Source organism: Xenopus laevis, chromosome 3S, assembly GCF_017654675.1.
Source record: "Xenopus laevis strain J_2021 chromosome 3S, Xenopus_laevis_v10.1, whole genome shotgun sequence".
In the NCBI taxonomy this organism is placed as follows: domain Eukaryota; kingdom Metazoa; phylum Chordata; class Amphibia; order Anura; family Pipidae; genus Xenopus; species Xenopus laevis.
Genome location: NC_054376.1, coordinates 76,805,704 through 76,824,056, shown reverse-complemented (window position 1 = coordinate 76,824,056; position 18,353 = coordinate 76,805,704).

The window sequence follows — 18,353 nt, the reverse complement described above, 5'->3', positions numbered from 1 at the left end:
AATCACAGAAAGAAGCCAGTAAGGCTGCTTTGGGGCAACATCTTCAAATAAGCTTGCAGTTACAGCAAGCAATCCAGGCTGTAGCAGAGAAACTAAAGAGTATTTTGCATTAGAGCAATTGAGTATAGGTCTGGAGCATTGCAAGGAACGCGGATACCCTCTTAGAGGCTCTTTGTCAGGTGGCACATTGTGCTCACTCCTATGGGCTGAAACAGAGGGGAGTATGTGAGATGGTAATTGTGGAATAATCTAAAAAGAAATCTATTTGACCCTGGTGTCTCAGCTACTCCCTCATCAATTATGATTCTAACAAGGTTCATTCTCCTGGACAGTCTCACCTGGAGGTTGATTAGGAGGCAGTGCTTTGCTAGCAAGTCCAGAGAAGATGGGAGTTAAGAACTATGTGGAAAGTGAGCAGCATTGTGCTAGTTGAAAAGTAATATGAAAAGGGAACATTGAGTCTAGCAAAGGTACAGAGTCCCTTGTTCTACAACTGTGAATTATAGTAGGAGACCAGTTCTAGAGAGGGTCATATCTTGTGTTATAGTTATAGCCGAAGTGTGGAAAGAGTTTTGTTTTGATTTACTCATTGTCATTTTGCTAGAGATTTGAACATTATGTAATGAAAAGAACAATTTAATTCCAAAGAGCTTTCTGTCCATCTGGTCCTCTTCGCAGCCTAAAGAGGACTCTGCATCATTAAAGATAAACACAATGCTATTCACAGTGATGAGTTTAAACACAGAAGGAAAAAGATATTTAGGAAACATCATACTTGGCTGACTTTTCTCTTGGCCAACAAAAGTAAAAATCATCCAGTAGTGGAATAAAAAGATTGACTGCTCTTCAATTCCACTGTAAAGGACTGACAAAGAAGAGGTTGGTTTACTACGCAAAATTTTCATATAGATTGATTTTAGTAATATTCAGACAGATGAACAATAACAAACAAAGTTCTGAATTCTAATGAGGATCACATATGAGAGATGCTTGTTATATTGTTAACCCTAAAGAGCATTCTTAATATGAAGGCTTAAATTGATTTGTGTGCAACATACTGTTGCCCTGTACTGTTAACAATGTTGTATTTGCTTCAGAAAGACTACTATAGTTTATATAAACAAGTTGTTGTGTAGCTATGGGGGGTAGCCATTCAAGCTGCAAAAAGAAGAAAAGGCACAGGTTACACAGCAGAAAAGAGATTAGCACTGCAGAATACAATGGGATTCCACAGAACTATTCTGCTATCTGTCCGTTTTTTTAGATTGAATGGCTGCCTCCATGGCTACACAGCAGCTTGTTTATATAAACTATAGTAGTCTATCTGAAGCAAACACACCAATTTTACCAGTGCAGGGCAACAGTAAATTATATTTTATTTACTTTAACACATTTTCAGTTTTTGGTGTTACCGTTCCTTTAAGTCAGTCCGGGGCAGGGAACAGGCCCGTGACATCATTGTGCTTGCTCAATGATGTTGTGGGATGGGTTGAAGACATGACAATTGGAAATTGGTCAATCTCCATGTCAATCTAGGACAATCCTAGACAGGCAGTGTTGGCCCAGGCAGCCTGGGTCAAAACCAGACAAATGGCAGCCCTAGTTAGGTCACATGAGCCAGTTAACAGACAAAGTTCTGTCTTTTGCTTCCACACTTCTTCCTGTTACAATTAGAGATGCAGTATTTCTGATCAGGTGATCTCTGAGGCAGTATACAGCATATCCTAAAATGGTGTCTCAAAGGGAAAAGATATAAAAAGGCAAAAGAGGAATAAAGCTTAGAGCCCCCCCTTTCCTTTTTTTAGGCTAGGGAACCCTGGCAGGTATCCAAAACACCTCCTCCTAACATTTTCACCTTTTGGTTTATAGCACAATTGTTGCTTCTTTTTTAACAATTATGCTAATACCTATATGTATTATTCCTACTCAATGAATTTTTTTGTCCAGCACAAGAGGTCAGAATATAGTTTGCATATGCAAATGTTACAAGTGCTAGCTACTGAGCCTTAGCCTACATTGAGTATGAATACAATGCTATTTATAATGCCACATTGAAAACAATGAAACCTAATTATAGCCACAATTAACATTTACTAATTTCCCAGTCAAGCACTTTTACTAACATTTGGCAAATTGACCCTAGTCCAGTAACCCAAAGCAACCCAATATTTAAAGCAAACTGCTAACTGGGTGCTATGGGTTAGTAAACTGGGGTAGATGAGCCTCAGTGGTCTATAGAATTGTTTTGCATAATAAAATCATCCTGACAAAAAAAAATGCAGCTTACTGTAAATAAAGATGAGTCCTCGTGAGTCAAGTAATTCTCTACTAAATATTTATAGGTTTTACAGTTAAAATAATAATTATAGATCTCAGCAACGGAACAAGTTATCTAATTGTATTAGAAGCACCAAAAATCAATGTTGATTACACTGATTTCACAAAATGATAAGTGCTTTGTATATCTCAAGAGTCTAATACAAGAAGGCATTTTATATAGAGTAAAATATTGTTTGGTCTAGAAAAATAACAATTCATAAAATGTGTGTATTCATCTTGTGATATACTGTACATTTTTATCACTTTGTATTATAAGCGATATAGAAAGATGATCAAAATTTTAAACATGATTTAATACATTATGCTAGATAGTAGGTATCTGTAGTTTACTTATACATTCTCTCAAGGCGATGTATGAACAAGCATATGTTAGGGTTTGTAGTTAAATTTGATCATTTGCTGCCAAGTATGTTTCCAGGTTCTACACAGTGCAAAAAAATAAATGTTGCCTAGCAACATGTGGTTTTAAAAGAACTGTGGCTATCTGACAAGGAAAAGGTTAAATGGGGGAGCATTTATTTGCAATCTAACATTACATTAGGGACCACTGATCTCTTTGTGGTTCCGTACAGAAGAAGATGCTTCTGCAGGGCAAATATGTAATAGAATGAAAGACAACTTGATGAAGCTTGATGACAGCCATCAAGAGATGGAAAAAAAACCTGAAGTAAAGTTCTCTGCAGTAATTTATAGAGAAAGTACCTTTCACAGGTAAATGGGCCCAGATAATCCACAGTGAACTTCTCCTAATACTGGTACATATTTTAAATGCAGAGTTTTACTGCTTTGCAATACTGATGAACTCAAAACTGATTCTAAACACAGAATTGCACAAAGTGAGTATAATTGACCACCATTTCTGTGGGTTTCCACTGCTAGAAACTGATTGGTTTAGTGATATGTGGGCAGACCCAAAACCCCAGGGATCAGCGGGTTGGGCAGTTTGGCCTGAATTCCGCACAAGATTGCCAGGTAGTGAGTGGTTTTCAGATGAGCTTTTCCTTTCTCTCTCCTCGCTCGCAACCATTCTCTGTCAGCTACTGTCGCCTCGATTTATAGGCGTATGCCTGCCCCCTCCCCTTTTGTGACATCAGAGATGGGCTGGTCAGGTGTGGGTCTATAAACAGAGCGGCCATGTTGGGTCTGAATCGTGGGCTTGGGTTAGTGCCTGGTGATGGTCAATTATTTGTCGACCCACTCATCTCTAGACTGGACTTTTTAGAGATTTTCCTGACACAGATGGAGCAAACATTTCCTAGGTATTTGACTTTGATAACTCACCAGTTTCAACCGAATCACTAAATTTTAATAAATCATTGTTAGACATTTTTTCCTTGGAAATGCTTAGGCATGTTATACCACAGTACGCCATGTGTTTTGTCTGATGTCAGAACAAAGTTTGCTCCATCTGTATGTTGGAGTTATCTAATCTAAGAATGGAAGCTCACCTTAAAAAGGAAACCAATATATGCATTGTGAATGCAAACAGATATTAATGCAAATAGTGCTTGATTTCAGTGTGACTTCATGCAGAACTCTGTCTGAGACCAAGCCAACTGGGCACCCAATCTGGCAGGCCAACATGACCCCCCCCCACTGTGTGCTTGCAACCACACAATCGCTGTGGCAGAGGGGAAGGAGGGGGGAGTGACAGATGGGAGGGAAAGTTAGGGGAGCAAACATGCACTAGGTGTAGGCAGAAGACACTTTAACAGGTACCTGCCAAGCTTCCCCCTATCATTGCGCCCTAGGCAGGTGCCTCTTCTGCCTACTCCTAGTTTCGACCCTGCCCATACTGTTGCCCAGTTGCTAGGGCCAGAAACCCCCAAAGCATTTTTTCAAAGCATTTGTCATAAAATAATGATTATATTAGTCTCTAGATGCGGGTGTTTTCTTTACTGCTAGAGGACGTTTAGAAATAAGTATTTGTGTATCCTATATCAAAGTTTACAATTGTGTCTGTTTTATCTGCAATGTTCACTGATCAAAACAATTAATGTACATAATAAAAATTGGGAACACTTGCTTTTTTGCCATTGATAATAGATTTCTTCTGTTTCCTAGCTTGTCCACAGAGAGCAGGTAAGTCAAGTGCAATTGCTTGAGGTTAACATTTGATGCTCATTGATTTTATGAACAGCTCAGAGTGCTGATCCAGAGTAGGTTTGTCTGACATGCTCAGAGCTTTGATCAAAACTGACAGGGCTGAATGACTCCTTGTTGCTTCAATGTAAAGGAAAATTGGAGAATTGATGCACTAATAAATACTGACCTACAAGATTAAAATGCATTTCTCAGCTACTTCCAACCATTGCTCGGAGACCAAAACACCATTATTATTACTATCACAATTACTTATTTGTAGAACAAAGGCCTGGATTTTATCACTGTGTCAATAGCAAGCAGTGAACGTTCAGATTTTAAAGATCTGATATACAATTATATTAATGACAATGTAAGGTGTGATTTGTATATAAGGCATTCCCAAATGACAGTTCAGCAACTCTGGTACAGGTGTTTATTTTAATATGCAAATTCTGTGTATAACTTCCCATTTGTTTGTACAGCTTTGGGATCCATTATCCGGAAACTGGTTATCCAAAAAGATCCGAATTTCGGGAAGGCCATCTCAAATAGAACTCCATTATAATCAAACAAAACAGTACCTTGTACTTGATCCAAACTAAGATATATTTACTCCTTACTGGAAGCTAAACGAGATAATTGTGTTTATTTAATGTTTACATGATTTTCTAGTAGACTTAAGGTATGAAGATCCAAATTACCGAAAGATCCCTTATCCGGAATACTGCAGGTCCCAAAATTCTGGATAACAGGTCCCATACCTGTATTGTCCAGCAGCCTTTTAAGCCATCTTTGAGTAGGTGTAAAGGAATGTAAATCATGTGATACAGTAATTTTGTTTTAGAACTCAAATCCTAAAGACAGAATAAGTTCAATAACTTTTATATATATCCAAATTAGGTGCCATATAGGTATATTGTTTTAGTGTACCTACAAATCCCTTGATATCCCATTGGACGATGCATGACAGAGACTGGACTACAAATAAAGATTGTATACTGTTTATTCATTTTATATTCTGTGGAATTATTGGGACCAGTGATTCCTATTTTACTGGCACTGATGTTTAAAATAAACTATAAGGTCTACTCATAACCCCCCAAACAGTGTTTAGTTGGCCGTTTTTTTTATTGCAGACCTCTGAGCTCTGTTTTAGTGCCCTGTCTTTACCACCTACCGAACAAGGCAGAGCTGTGCCTTTCAACACTGCACTCTTCACTGAGCATTCGATTTTTCTTGCTAAATCACTTCTTATAAGCACAATGTTTAGGAACAGAGGTTGAAAGAAAAATAAGCTGCTTGTACCCAAACCGTTGTGATTTTAGATGATGTAATACAAAATTATAATGTCACATATACTGTAAATTAGCATGGTCATTATATCCAAGGAGTTCACAAATTCATTACTCTTGTTTTGTTCCTTACTAATTTGCGTGAATTACATTTTTCTGCATAGTGCTTTTTTAGGGCAAATTTAAAATTTGTTCAGCATAAAAAAATGTAAACATGTCCACTGTAATCTCAATAGGGTTGATATGGGATTCACTACAATCTTAAAGCGACTATTGTCAGCTTTGTTATAACCTGCTTCAAATGCCTGTCCATATTTTCTTAAAATACACATAGAAGTGTCCACAAAACAATCTGGACTGGATTGACAGCCCAGTGATTTGTATGGACCCACACAACGACATCCTTGATTGATTTATTACAACACACAGTTATAAGAAACAGTCTGCTTTCATCTTCATTATTTACTTTAATTAACTTTCACAATTATCCCCTACTGTGTGTTTTGTTATGTGTGTGGGGAAAGCCAGTGACCAAATGCCAAACACTGTATTACTTCCAAAATCTTAGGTAATTATAAACGTGCAAAGTACAGATTTTAAAGCTTAGTCTAAAATAAGAACTTGGCAGGATAAAAGAAGATCTGACACACCTAATTAAAATCCCTTGCTAGTGCACTCTGTTGACATTGCTTTACAATCCTACATTTAATGTGGTACATACTGTACATTATAGTTTTGAAAATGCTGCACACTGTTTCCAGTCACACACAAGTGGCCATACATTCTCATAAACACATGTTTTGTGTAAAGAGTACAGTGTGATAAAACCTACATTTTCTTATTAAAAATACATATAATATATGCTTTTATTTCTAAATATTGTTACAAGCTGGATGCATGTACACAGTTTTTAGGGAAAAATAGCTATGGTACATCACGTCTTCAAGTACACCACGTGTAAAAAACACAGCTTTATTCAGGCAAACTCTTTCCAGCATAAAGTCACAAGGACAGAGTTCCTTAGCACTTTAATATCATACATTCAAAACTTTTCCGTTCTCTAGATTCTCAACATACAGGATGGCTTCCACACTCTTCTGACAGACCCACAACCCCATCCAACACAAGGAGTTGTCTGGAGAGCCTCACACAACAGAAACGTTAGTGAGTCTAAAATAAAAATGTTGTTTTTTCATAAGACCTGAGAGTGTGGCTTCTTCACTGGAATCTATCTATCTATCTATCTATCTATCTATCTATCTATCTATCTATCTATCAATCTATCTATCTATATACAGTATGCAATAAATCAGACCAGCAACACTGGGTTTTCTTATTCAAGACAACTGTATTAAAAAGTGCATGTACAGCCGACATGACGTTTCTGTTCCCATCAGGGACCTTTCTCAAGGCAACCATGTCTGTGTTACAATCACATATATATACTTTAAGTGAACCAATCTGTGAGTAGTGACATCATCAACATGTGTAATTAGCATAATGATACTATAAAGGTGACATGTGCTATAAGTTAATTGGTGCTCATTAGAGCATAAAGTGAATTTGTGCTGTTTTAAATGTAAAACAGTAAAAAAGGTAAAAGGTTAAAACATACAAATAGTGATAATAAGTTATTCATGATGACTATTAATAACCCCATCTTATTGATGCAGTATGAACGTGAACCCAGTTCCATTGTGCTCACTTACGGTTTGTCTAAACATACTAAAGGAATTCTTTTACACTTTATTATATATATTCTCAAAAATCTCACGTATCACCTTTTAGTTAAAAACAAATATCAGGTCATAATTACAGTGGCGTCCTTTTCAATTATGCTATATAATATTCCCTTAACTCTATCTACGACAGTACTACTATTCTGTACTTCACTTCAGATCTCCTCCAACAATGGTGAGTTGAATAAATATCATGAATCAATGGGAAAAAACTGAAAAACAATGTTCCAAAAAAACTGTTCCTTTTCACAAAAAACTGTTCAGGGATAATGAGCTGTTGAGGCCCCTGGGGGTCACACACTTAAGTTCGTAGGTCCAGAATGCCTCCCTAATATATTTAGTACATAGTAGTTACATAGTTAAGTTGGGTTGAAAAAAGGCCAAAGTCCCTCAAGTTCTGCCCCTCCAAATGAAACCCTGCACTCCTACATACACAGGCTCACCCCCCTCCATACACTCACATAAATTATATATATATATTTATATATATATATATATATATATATATATATACCTGTATATATATATATATATATATATATATATATATATATATATATATATATAAATATATATATATATATAAATATATATATATATATATATATATATATATATATATATATATATAAATAAATATATATATATATATATATATATATATATATATATATATATATATATATATATATATATATATCCTGTACTGTACATTTTAGTACATATCACTATAGCCTTGGATATTATGCTTTTTCAAGAAATCATCCAAGTCTTAAAGGCATTAACAGAATCAGCCATCGCAACAACATCCGGCACAGCATTCTACAACCTCACTGCCTTCACTGTGAAGAACCACCTACGTTGTTTCAAATACATTAAAATACATTCAAGTACATAAAAATATTTTTAAAAACTCTAGTTTTCATTCAGTATATGCAGTAGTTTCTTGATTTTGTTGAATTTCTCCTGTACAGCAAAGCTTATTTTTTTAATGACCCACATTATTCAATTCAGTAATGTTCTTGTGATTTAAATAACTATGCAAATATGTTCCTTACATTGATTTGTATGTCTGTATCCTGAGATGAACTCTCCATGGCTGCAGTAGAGAGGAGTTTATTGTTGCCAAGGAAACAAGCTTTTCATAGTAAATGCTTCTAAAAATGAAATCAATAAAAGGACAAATTCCAACACACAGGGTAGACTGAGCACTTAAAAGCATGGCTACAAAACATATTATTTGAGATTCTTCATCAAACATTTATTGGGTGTCTTATGGAATATTTAGTGTTAAAATGTTAGTCATAAACACTAACAAACATCATAGAAATTGTCAAAACATATCTATAGTATATGTTTTTAAAAAACAGACAATTAGACATCAAGTAAAATTACAAATGAGCATTTTATCATGCAGGGTTATGATAGACTAGAGTTATCAAAGGTCTTTGAAAATATGGTCAGATCATTAGCTGTTGCAGACTCTAAAATTAGCTTAGTACACTGTCACAGCTCTCCAGTGTCTTTGTATTCTGCTCAGTTATTTTGCAGGAATACAGGCCAAGCTTTGTGCATTAGAAGCAATCAACTTTCTCTTCCCGTTAATGGCCATCTTAGACTCTTAATAATAACTGTCCTTCTATTTTAAAAAAAAAAACCCAGCTGGGGGCATACAGTATTAGTTGGAACTAAACAGGAATGAGAAACTGTTGCCAAAACTTTCTTATACCATGAAGCTATAAGGCTCATTTTGGGGAGGAGGGGTGGGAATAAGTAAATGATTTCCAATGGGTCAGTCTACAGTATATTGTGTAAACCCCATTTGTTGATAAAGTGGTATTAAATGTTAACTGTACCAGATTTTGAATGTTTTTTCCTGGCATAAGTTGTTACATGTTAAATATTACAAGCCATAACAGAACCACCTGTACCACTGACTAGAGCTGATCCCTTGTTTTGATAAGCCTTTAAAATAACCTTAGTGCTAGTTTAGGTATCTGTGCTTCATGCAAGCTTTTTTTGGCCTTGATAACATTCATTTTCTATTTTTTATACATTAGTTCTCTTAGGGACAAATTAGATCTACTAAGGGACTCTATCTACCCTAACAGTTTGATTGAACAGACCTTTGTTTACAAAGCTGAGTTTTATGTTTAACTATGTACAGTATGTGAAGTTGGCTCTGATAAAAGGGGATATTTTAGTTTAATGTGTGCAAACTGTGTGTTTTCTTTTCTTATTTTAAGTTGTGTTTCCTTAAGCAGTGTGCTACAGTGGTCATCCGTGCCACTTTATTTTGCTTCCTTTTATACTGATTTTCTGTGCCTTTTGATCAATTTACACCAGTCCTGCAGCCTATTGGGTCTTTCACCTGCACCTAAGCCAAAATGTCAATGCGACAAGTGATGCCAGAGACTGACACAGGTGAGTTGCAGGGGCTTGGGGAGGCATAATATTTGCTTTAACACATTAGATTAATGCCAGGAAGTTTTTTTGAAGTAATACTCATACTCATACAAAGTAAAAATATGTAATGCTAAAATTCCAGCATTTCCATAATACTTTAAGAGAAATACAATTTATTTCTTATTAAACCTGTATACTTTTCTATCAATGTAGTGTTAGTACTACAGTTTGGATGTCAAAGTCCCTCCTTATACACTATTGGTATACTAAATCTTTAGGTGCATTTCAAGTTGTTAATCCCCTCAGTAACACTGTGCATTAATGTATAATCTTATTTAGAAGCTCTAGCAAAGCAGCTTACAAACCACAGCTAGATAACATGCACTAGTTAATACTTATTCTTCTACATGAAGATGATTGTTTTAGTTTTCCAATGTAAAATGACACAGGAAGTCATTTGCGGGGTTATTTAAAGGAACAGTTCAGTGTAAAAATAAAAATTGGGTAAATAGATAGGCTTTGCAAATTAAAAAAATGTTTATATAGTTGGTTAATAGTAATGAGCAAATTTAATCGGCAGGCATCGATTCACTGAGAAATTCCGCACCTGCAATTTTTTTTTCTGAAATTGCAGCAAGCATTTGCCGGCAAAAATTTTGCCACAACAAAAGAGTCGCAATTGTCACTAAGACAAAAAAAGTCTCCATAGGAAAAAACACCATTAACTTTAATTCTTTTGGAGTGAGAAGAAATTGTCCCATGTGTACAAAATTGTTGCATGTAAAAAAGTTTTTGCATGTAAACATTTTTTGATGCCCATTGACTTCAATGCATTTTGTGAATTTTTCGACATTTCGCTAATTTTTTTGGAGTTTTGTTGATTTTCCGGAGAAACAGAACAGATTCACTCATTAGTTAGTCAAAAATGTAATCTATAAAGGCTAGAATGAGTGAATGTTCAACAAAACAGAACACAACTTACTGCTTTTCAGTTCTCTAACTGCTAAAAGTCAAAATAAAAAAATACTCCATCTTACACCTCCCGAGGTCATGTAGAAGTCAATGGCAGATGTCCCTTTTACAATTGGAAGATATCATGATCTGCACTGGGTTTCTCACAATAATCCGAATACTTTGTGGTTTTCAGGCAATAATCCTGGGCGTCAAATCTGAAAAAATAGTACTTTTTATTGTTAAAAAAGGTAAAAATGTGGAGTTTGGTTGAAGTGGTTTTAATAAAATAATGAAACATTTTGGGATTTTACTAAATAACCCTCCTAGTCTTTTTTTTTTTAAAGAAAACATAGGCAGAATGAGGCTCAGGTATGATTTAGACATAATGACCTTTAACAAGGCAACTTGCTTTAAAGGAACTTAAAGGCAACTTGTTTTAAAGGAATGACAATATAATGTACGTGTGCCCTGCACTGGCAAAACTGGTGTGTTTGCTTCAGAAAAACAACTATTGTTTATATTAACAAGCTGCTGTGTAGCCATGGGGTAGTCATTTAAGTACAGGACACATAGTTGATAACAGATTCTGAAGCTCTGAAGACTTCCTTTATATACTACTTAGGAGAGTATACAGCTTATCTGTTACCTGCTGTATATCTTGTGCCTTTTGTCATTTTTCAACTCGGAATTGATGCCCCCATGGCTAAGCAGCAGTTTGCTTACATCAACTATAGTTGTGTTTCTGAAGCAAAAACACCAGTTTGCCAGTTCAGCACAACAGTAAATTATATTTCTATTGCTTTAGGACATTTTCATTTTTTGGCACTGTTCCTTTAAGAGAGAACATTGTATTTTTAAAAATTTTAAATTAACAAAAAATGTGTTCTCAAATTTTCAAAACTATGATAGAGATTAATACAAAATGTTAAAAATAGGATCACCTATTGGCTCATTTTCAGTTAAAAAATGTGTATCAGTTTATCTCTTAAAATTCATTAGACGTCTAATGAGAAATTTGAGTTGAATTAGAAAATAAGTTTTGAATCTGTTTCGAGTTACCAAAAATGCACAGCACGGTAGTGCTCTATATAGTGCTCTAGACATATATCCTTACATACAGGCTTGTTAAGAAATGAACAATTGATGGTGTGGGATGCACAAGGTGAGCCTGCCTAGCTTAATGCTGAAAGCTTTTGCAATCAAGAAGATGATTTTTGTCCATAAACTTCTAGCAATTTCTTTACACTTTATGAACTTCCTCTTAAACATATTAATTTTGTATTTATAATATCAGGAAAAAGAAAGTACAAAAGAGTGTACTATATACAGTAATCTGCAAGGTGGGTTTTGACCTGCTTCTCAGATAAAGATCATTTCAAGGAGGCCAGTGCCAAAGGACAATGCTCCCATGACAGTTTTCTGTTTAGGATTATCCTAAACAGAAATAATATTTTTATGAAAACAATTAGTTAGATGAAACAGTGTTTACATATGGGCTGTTTATATAGAGACCTGCAATTTTCAGCAGTACAATTTGCCTTTAAGCAAAGCTACAACAAATTGTAATAGTCACATGCCAAATAATGCATTATGGATGTGATATATTAAAGAAAATAGCAAGTACTACAAGGTTATAGGCACAATTACACTCTTCTGCCTAGGGTGCAACGATTGGGGGGCACTGGGCAGCTGCCTCTTCTGCCTACCCCTAGACCGGACACACCTGCCACTCAGCTTGCGTGCTTCTCTACCAGCATGTACGCACGTGCAACGTCACCACTCATGTGCACGACATCATGAGCTATAGGGGAAGGAGGGGGCAAGGTGGCCGGCTGGGTTGCCTAGGGTGCCCAGCAGGCCAGGCCCTCCTCTGCCACATTTTTTCTGCATGTCTTGGTTTTGCCTCAGAAACATAATTTTTTATGTCACCCCACAAATTTTATGTTGGTGACATTTTTTTGACCACTTCCATTTTTGTGGCCACATCCCCTAATTACCATGTCCATTTTACAAAATTTGGCAGGTTATGAAAGTTCAAATACATTTCTGTGGTTTTAATGTGTTATTACAATTTTGCTAATGAAGGTGAATTGCCTTTTAAGCTGCAAATTAGTTTCCCCAGAAGACTTGATTATCTTACAATTGCTTCTTGGCTTATCTTAAATTGTTAAAAAAAGTATCTATCCTGGGCTCTCTGACAAGAAACTTTGTATCTTTTTCTGGCTGTTTAGTGCAGGAGTTCAAAGAGAAAGTCGGGACATTTCAGTAACAATCTGGGACTGCAGTTTGAGCTGTAAAAATAGGGACTTGCTTTTCTCTACACACTGAGAGGCACATTTATCAAAGGTCGAATTTCGAATTCATTTGAGTTTTTTTTTAACTCTAATAAATTGAATATACTTGAAATTTGATTGGGGACTACTTAAAAAAAAAATATCTAAAACTTGAACGAATATTACCGACCCGAAAACTCAAATCTAATTTGAATTTGACTAAACTCAAATTGTTTTTTCTCTGAAACAAATTCAAATGTTAGGTAGGCTCGAAACAGCTTCAAAATGGTCACTGAACCTCCCCCACTGACTTATACATGAACTCGACAGGTTTAAGGTGGCCAATAGTCAAATTCGAATTTTTAAAGGGCCAAGGTTTGATAAAACTCGAAATTCGAATTCAGATTAAAATTCGAATTGAGTTTGGATTATTCACAATTCGAAATTGAAAGTTTTGACCATAAAAAAAATTTAAAAATTTACATTTTCAATTCAACCCTTAATAAATCTGCCCCTGAGTGTTTGGCCAGTACATCTTAACACTGAGGTATATTTTTCTACAAAGTAATGAAGCATTTAGTTGTCAGATACTTTTAAAATGAACATTTTGCTAAAGTAACTTCTGAAGTGGATATAAAACTTATTATACTTTAAGAACACAATCCATATATCTTCCACTGCTCTTGCATTGGAATGTATTTTAACTTTAACCAGCTGGAACAACTGACCTATATAGTAAAGGGTAGTGCTCCTCCTTGTCCATATATATATATATATATATATATATATATATATATATATATATATATATATATATATATATATATATATATATATATATATATACTGTGTAGCTGGTGCACACGGCAAATAGTCCAATGCCTGTGTGCTGGTTTACAACAATCACATAGTCCGCTCAAAAAAAACCGCATCAACCAGGTCTTAGTATGAAAAATCAAATATTCAAAATTTTATTGTCAACTTTTCGGCTCCATAGATTGAGCCGTCTATATATATATACATATATACGGCTTGCAATGTAGAAAGTACTGTATGAAGTAGAAAAGATGATACAGATGTAGAAGATGGACTGGAATATAGTTTAGTTACATAATGCTGAGACAGGTTGTTTTACTAAGCCTATTTCGTATTAAGTCATGCTGCTTTTCTATTATGTTAACAAGATTTAGAATTTGCTTAATTTCAGTTTTATATATAGTAGAAATATGACAAATTCTAAATAGATTTTTTCCTGATTCATCTATTTATTTTAGTAATGTGAGACTATTTTATTTATATCTTGGTACATTTATAATAGAACAAGCATCATGGGATTCCTTTTCTATTTCAAATATACTTATTTAACGCTGCTTTTTAATCCCTGAACATTCAGTTGCCTACCTAATATAAAAAGTTGGTTTTACAACTGTGTTGACAACTTAAGATAAAGTAGGATTTAAAGTAAGTTGCTATAAATATAGGAGTATAAGATATATTTTCTTCACTGTAAGCCCATTATTAGAAATAAGTATAGTTTTTATTTGGCAGGTATTTTTTGGGCATGTCATAAATATGCATTATCTAAGACTCTGAGCAAAGGAGTGGCCATATCTAGTCATCAGATAAGTTATGCCCACTAACCCAACAATTCAACTGCCTTTTCTGACTATTTCTCCAGAAAAAATAACTTTGGGTGAAGTGGATGCCCTGAAGGATACTCAGCACTTGCTTATACAGTAGTTAGAGATTGTGGAGGTCAAGATGATCACTAAAGAGTCACTAAGAGTGTAAGGGAACCCTACAAATTCATTAGACCGGGAATCCTTAACCTTATTTACCTGAGCAACATTCAAATGTAAAAACAAGCATGCAAAAATTCATATGGGTGCCAAATATGGGCTGTGCTTGGCTATTGCTGGGCCCTGTGTGTACTGGCAGCCTACAGGAGGCTCTGCTTGGTAGTACACATGTTGCAAAATCAGTGCCTACATTAAAAGCCATTGGGGTCATTTATCAACACTGGGCAAATTTGCCCATGGGTGGTATCCCATGGCAACCAATCAAATTGCTGCATTCCTTGTTCATTGCAGCTGACTTTAAAAAGCTAATCACTGATTGGTTTCTATAGGTAACTGCCCATGAGCACATCTGCCCAGTGTTGATAAATGAGCCTCACTGGGAGCAACATCCATGGGTGGTGAGCAACACACTGCTTGCAAGTCACTGGTTGGTGATCACTGCACTAGAATATCACTGAATCTGTTGCTGGGCATACAGGTGAGTAATAAAAGCACTCTTCTCTTTTCTGGTAGGTCTTAAGCAGGGATCCCCAACCTTTTGAACCTGTGAGCAACATTCAGATGTAAAAGGAGTTGGGGAGCAACACTAGTATGAAAAATGTTCTTGGGGTGCCAAATAAGTGCTGTGATTGGCCATTTAGTAGCCCCTATGTGGATTGTCAACCTACATTGAGGCTCTGTTCGGCAATGCACCTGGTTTTTATACAACCAACACTTGCCTCCAAGCCTTGAATTAAAAAATAAGCACCTGTTTGAGGCCACTGGGAGCAACATCCAAGGGGTTGGAGAGCAACATGTTGCTCACAAACTACTGGTTGGGGATAACTGGTCTTAAGGGAGCATTTTAAGGTGTGGAGTGAAGGAGAGACTCTGATAGGCTGTGGGAAGAAACTGAAAGTAGTCTTGCAATTGGTAACAGGAATTGAAGGTCAAAAGCAGCAAGTAGGGTGCATAAATTATTGTATTTGAGAGATTTGACTTGAGATATAGGCAAGGCTTCATTATAAAGGCCATGAAGTTCAGGAGGCAGTTACATTTGGATTGGGGTGTGTAATTATGGGAAATAATAATAGACTGAATAAGTGTTTTGGTAGATGTTTGAAAACTAAGGCAACAGTATATTGTTCCACAGATAAAAGAGATAGGAGTGGGCAAAGATTTGGATGTGTGGCATGAAAGACAGATGAGAGTAAAGAATAGCTAACACGTAGATAACCTGTGACACAGAATGAAAGATAATATTGACTTTAACCGTTTATGCTCTTTGATTTCAAGCTTGCCTTGATACAGTTTCTTTCTTTTCAATAGTTTGTATTAACATTTTCAAAAATACAAATGAATAGCAAAAGGATATACTTTTCCAGTAATCCACAAGAAAGAAGGATAAGGAAAAAAGAGTAGGAAAGGTAATAAGGAAGAAGGAAAAAAGAGTAGGAAAGGTAATAAGGAAGAAGGAAAAAAGAAGTAGAAAAGGCAGTAAACGAGAGGCTAGTAGTTTATTATAGTTCAATGTTCTTACCTTTCAGCATTCTCCTGGAAAAGGATGGCTTCCTAGCGCTCACTTCTGCACATCACTTCTTTGTTTGCTTTATTGGTTCTCACTCCTTAAATGATTGCTTTAAGGCACTCAACACTATTAGTCTCGTCTCTTCATGACTTTACTCAGCCCTTCCGGGTCGGCAATATGCGTCAATCAGGATGCCCTCCAGCGGCCTTTACACTCACATTTCGAAGCAGGACCGCTTTTGGTTGTGCAAATTGACGCGTGTACATTTTTGACGCATGCATCCATTTTGTCCCACGCACGTGTATGCTGCATAAACAAATTCTGGGGTGTGCAAGTGCTCTCGCCTTAAATAGATGCCGAGGCCTATGCTCAGTGCTCAGTGCTCATCTTTGGCTGACATTGAGGGATGCCTAATATTTGGCACCCCCAAGTGGAAGAAAACTTTTCTTCTCCTTTAATTGGCCTTCCCCGCCAGAGACTGTCACCTGTGCAGTCCATAATGAACACTGCAGCCAGGCTTATACACCTCAGCAACCGCTCCTCCTCTGCCATGCCACTCTGCCAATCCCTGCACTGGCTTCCGCTACCCTTCAGAATAAAATTCAAACTAATGACCCTTACATTCAAAGCACTTAATAACTCTGCCCCTCCCTACATCATTATTTAGTCGGGTTAGGGCAGTTTCAGTGGAGTGTTGTTGCTTAAAGCCAGATTGTAGGGGGTCCAGCAGGTGATTGTCAGAAAGGAATGAGGTTAGTCGGTTGTAGACTAGGCACTCAAGTAGTTTAGAGATGAAAGGTAGCAGAGAGATAGGTCAGAGGTTGTCAAGATTGGAGGGATCAAGAGAGGGTGTTTTTAGAATGGGGTGACAAGAGCATGTTTTAGTTGAGAAGGAAAGATTCTTGTTAAATAGATGAGTTAAGGTTTTGATTAGACAGGGATTGTGTGTTGAAGTTTTGAAGGAATAAGATCAAGCAGGCAGGTGGCAGGTGAGAAGAGGCCAACAGTTTTGAGACTTCCTCATCAGTGACAGGGGTGAAGGAGCACAGGAGAGACTGGGAAGTATGGAGGGAGGGTGGTGGAAGTCTAGGGGGGTTGAGTAGTGTAATGTAACTTCTGAGTGTAAATTTTGTTTTTGAAGTGCTCGACAATATCTTGAGCAGAGACAGATGGGCATGGAGGGGGTGGAGAAGGGGAAAGGAGAGTCTTAAAGGTGGAGAAAAGTTGTGCCGGTTTTTTTAGAAAGGGATTTAATGAGTGAATTAAAGTATGTTTGTTTGCCTTGGGAAAGGCTGGTGTTATAGGAGCGTTTTGTAGCTCCAAAAGTCTGATTCTAATCTGGATTTGTGCCAGCGACGTTCAAGTGCATGTGAGTGTCTTTGGAGCACTTTTGTATGAGCAGTATGCCATGGTTGAAGTGGCTTGGGTCTAGCACGTTTAGTTTTTGCAGGAGCAAGCTCATTAAGGGCAGTGGTGAGAGTGCTGTAGTAGACAGGGGTAGCCACATTAGGACAAGAGATGGCCAAGATATTAGAGTGAAGAGAGTCAAAGGAAAAAGAGAGATGCGACACGTCTACAGCTTGCAAGTCACTGTAGGTATGTGTTTGGGGGAGGAGGGAGTAAGTGAGAGTTGAAATGTGAGCATATTGTGATCAGAGAGGGGAAACAGTGAGTTAGTAAAATTGGTGGTTGAACAGAGTCTGGTAAATATGAGATCCAGAGCATTACCATTGGAGTGAGAGGGGGAGTCTGAGCACAGAGATAAGTCTAGGGAGGATGTTAGCAAAAGAAGTTTAGAGACAGAAGGGTTGTTAATGTTGTTAACGGGTATATTAAAGTCACCTAGTGTCAGACTTACCGAACCGGGAGGGACCACGGATGTTGAGGAAGACAACCCTTACAGCTCCTCTACCAATACACCCTCGACTGGATACAGAGGGAGATTAGTGAAGGTGTAG